This window comes from Castor canadensis, chromosome 12 (genome assembly GCF_047511655.1).
Source record: "Castor canadensis chromosome 12, mCasCan1.hap1v2, whole genome shotgun sequence".
NCBI lineage: Eukaryota > Metazoa > Chordata > Mammalia > Rodentia > Castoridae > Castor > Castor canadensis.
In genome coordinates this window covers 54,145,730-54,149,749 of record NC_133397.1, presented here as the reverse complement: position 1 = coordinate 54,149,749, position 4,020 = coordinate 54,145,730, and the positions used below count along the sequence as shown (strand labels likewise).

The following is a 4,020-nucleotide window of genomic DNA, read 5'->3' as shown; positions in this document are numbered from 1 at the left end:
ATTTTGTTGAATATATTATGAATTCCCTTTGCTTGCACCTCTTCTCTTTCTTTGATACCCATGATTCTCAGGTTTGGTCTTTTGACGGAGTCAGTGAGTTCTTGCATTTTCTTTTCACAGGTCTCAAGTTGTTTTTTCTTTAATTACCATTTAATCTTCGAGTTCTGAGATTCTGTCTTCTGTTTGTTCTATTCTGCTGGATTGGCCTTCCGTTTTGTTTTGCAATTCTGTTCCATTCTTTTTTCTGAGGTTTTTCATATCCTGGGTCATTTCCTCTTTAATGTTGTCTATTTTTGTCCTGAGTTCATTTATCTCTTTATTAATTGTATTCTTTGTTTCACTTTGGTGTTTATACAGTGCTTCTATGGTTTTCTTTATTTCTTCTTTTGCTTTTTCAAATTCTCTATTTTTGTTGTCTTGGAATTTCTTGAGTGTCTCCTGTACATTTTGGTTGAGCATATCCAGTATCATCTCTATAAAATTCTCATTGAGTACCTGTAGTATTTCTTCTTTTAGATTATTCTTGTGAGCTTCATTGGGTTCCTTGGCATAGTTTCTTCATTTTGTTGAAGTCTGGATCTGAGTATCTATTTTCTTCATTTCCCTCTGGTTCCTGTTCTAATTTTTTGCTGTAAGGAAACTGATTTCCCTGTTTTTTCTGTCTTCCCATCACTGCCCTTGGTGTTGGTATTGTCCCTGTGCTGTGTGCAATTAAGTATTTTCTGTCTTATAATAATAGCACTAGTGATATTTCGAATGGAAGGGTGAGAGGAGATGGAAAGCAAAGAAGTTAAAGGAAAAGGGAAAAACAAATAAACAAGTAGGAAAAAAACAAAGAAACAAACAAAAAAAGTTTCAAATATATAAACAGGGAGAAACAGTGTACTAATCAACCATAAGCTAAAAAGGCATTAGAGAGACAGAGAGAGGATTGAAAATAAAAAATAAAATAAAATAAAAATTATAATAAAAATAAATAAATGAAAGAAAAAAATATATAAAAATTAAAAAAATAAATAACTAAAAAATAAAAATTAAAAAAATCTCCAAGTTCAAATGCAATAAAGTTTCAGTCTTAATAATTTTGGTAGAGTTCCCCGGCCCGAGAGAGCAATCACGGCTGCGGGCACGTGGGGAACAGAGGCGGTGGCGGGCGGCAGCGGCACCCGGAGCCGCCGAGTGCCCCTCCCCGCACCCCTGGCCCCCCACCCACCAACCCGCCGGTGGCCCGCGCCCATGGCCACGCTGCCCAGCGCAGCCCCCAGGGCTCCGCGCTTTGCGCAGCAGCCCAACTCGCAGCTCCGTGCCACCGCGGCCATTCTCACCTGGTGGCGCCGCGTGCTCACCGCCTGGCCACAACCCCTGCGCCTACCACGACAGCCGCAGCGGCCGTGACAGCAGTGGGGGACATTGCTGAGTCGAAGAGAGCGCAGCCTGGCCACCAGACCTACTTACTCGCGTTGCTGATTGTTTATTTTTATAAGAGTTTACAACTTTTCTAAGAACTTTTGTATACAAAGGAACTTTTTTTAAAAAGACATCTCCAATATATATTTAATCCAAAGAAGAAGGATCTCGGGCAATTTGGGTTTTTTGGTTTGGGGCTTCATTTCTAAATTTTTTTTTCACCTTTGTTGACTGGGGTTCGGGCACCCCTGCTGCTTTGGGCTCCCGAGGACTTTCTGGGACCCCACATTAATGAGGCAGCCACCTGGCGAGTCTGACATGGCTGTCAGTGACACACTGCTCCCGTCCTTCTCCACATTTGCGCCAGGCCTGGCAGGAAGGGAGAAGACACTGCATCCAGCAGGTGCCCCAATAACCGCTGGTGGGAGGAGCTCTCCCACATGAAGTGACTTCCCCCGGTGCTTCCTGGCCGCCCCTTCGACCTGGAGAGTGGCGGAGCTGGCGCAGCGTGCGGCAGTAACAACCCGGCCCTTCTACCCCAGAGAGAGAGCGAGGAGTTCAACGATCTCCTGGACCTAGACTTTATTCTCTCCAACTCACTATCCCATCAGGAATAGGTGCCCCCCACTGTGTCATCATCGGCTTCAGCCTCCTCCTCCTCCTCCTCTACATCGAGCAGCGGCCCTCCCAGCGCACCCTCCACCTGCAGCTTCAGCTATCCGATCCGGCCGGGGGCGACCTGGGCATGGCACCAGGCAGCTCTGACAGCGGCCTCCTCTATGGCCGGGAGTCGGTGCCTGCTCCTACAGCATCCTTCAACCTGGCGGACATCAACGACGTGAGCCCCTCAGGCGGCTTTGTGGCCGAGCTCCTGCGGCCCGAATTGGATCCGGTATACATCCCGTCGCAGCAGCTGCAGCCGCCAGGTGGCGGGCTCATGGCCAAGTTCGTGCTGAAGGTGTCGCTGAGCGCCCCTGGCAGCGAGTACGGCAGCCCGTCTGTCATCAGTGTTAGCAAAGGCAGCCCTGACGGCAGCCACCCGGTGATGGTGGCGCCCTACAGCGGCGGGCCGCCACGCATGTGCCCCAAGATCAAGCAGGAGGCGGTCTCCTCGTGCAACTTCGGCCAGCCCCTGGAGGCCCACCGCTCAGCAACGGGCACCAGCCGAGCTCACATGACTTCCTCCTGGGGCGGCAGCTCCCCAGTAGGACTACCCCGACCCTGAGTCCTGAGGAACTGCTGACCAACAGGGACTGTCACCCTGCTCTGCCTCTTCCCCCAGGATTCCATCCCCATCCGGGACCCAACTACCCACCTTTCCTGCCAGACCAGATGCAGTCTCAGGTCCCGCCACTCCATTACCAAGAACTCATGCCACCCGGTTCCTGCCTGCCAGAGGAGCCTAAGCCAAAGAGGGGATTAAGGTCGTGGCCCCGGAAAAAGACGGCCACCCACACTTGTGATTACGCGGGCTGTGGCAAAACCTATGTGAAGAGTTCTCATCTCAAGGCACACCTGCGAACCCACAAAGGTGAGAAGCCTTACCACTGTGACTGGGATGGCTGTGGGTGGAAATTCGCCCGCTCAGATGAGCTGACCAGGCACTACCGAAAACACACAGGGCACCGCCCCTTCCAGTGCCAGAAGTGCAACCGGGCCTTTTCCAGGTTGGACTACCTCACCTTACACATGAAGAGTCACTTTTAAATCCCAGACAGTGGATATGACCCACACTGCCAGAAGAGAATTCAGTATTTTTTTTTTTAACCTTTCACACTGTCTTCCCACGAGGGGAGGAGCCCAGCTGGCAAGCACTACAATCATGGTCAGGTTCCTAACAAGTCAGCTTGTGAATGGATAATCAAGAGAAAGAAGGGATCCAAAAGACAAAAATCAAAGAACAGATGGGGTCTGAGACTGGATCTTCTATCATTCCAATTCTAAATTAACTTGAACATGCCTGGACTTACAAAACACCAAGGGGGTGACTGTAAGTTGTGGATATCAGGGTATAAATTAGATCCATGAGTTGGGGGTGAGGGAAGAGCAGAATTCCCTTGAATTGTTTCAATGCAATCCAAATATATAAAGATCACCTTGTATTCCCTTTGCCTTCTAAAAGCCATTATTTTGTTAGAAGAAGAGGAAGAAATTCAGGTACAGAAAAATGTGTTCCAATAGCCTAAATGATGGTGCTTGGTGAGTCTTGGTTCTAAAGGTACCAAATGAGGAAGCCAAAGTTCTCAAACTGCTGCATACTTTGACAAGGAATCTCTTTTGTCTTCCGATCTACATGTATGACCTAAGTCAGGTAAATACACCTGGTTTACTTCTTTAACATTTTTATGCAGTCAGTCTGTAATGCACTGTGGTTTCAGATGTGCAATAATTTGTACAATGGTTTATTCCCAAGTATGCCTTAAGCAGAACAAATGTGTTTTTTTCTATATAGTTCCTTGCCTTAATAAATATGTAATATAAATTTAAGCAAACTTCTATTTTGTATATTTGTAAACTACAAAGTAAAAAAATTGAACATTTTGTGGAGTTTGTATTTTGCATACTCAAGGTGAGAATTAAGTTTTAAATAAACCTATAATATTTTATCTGAAA

The 4,020-nt window shown here is 47.0% G+C and overlaps 1 pseudogene; it reads left to right on the top strand.

Moving 5' to 3' along the window:
- Positions 1-1,357: 1,357 nt before the first annotated feature.
- LOC141414821 (Krueppel-like factor 4 pseudogene) lies at positions 1,358-4,020 on the top strand (annotated as a pseudogene).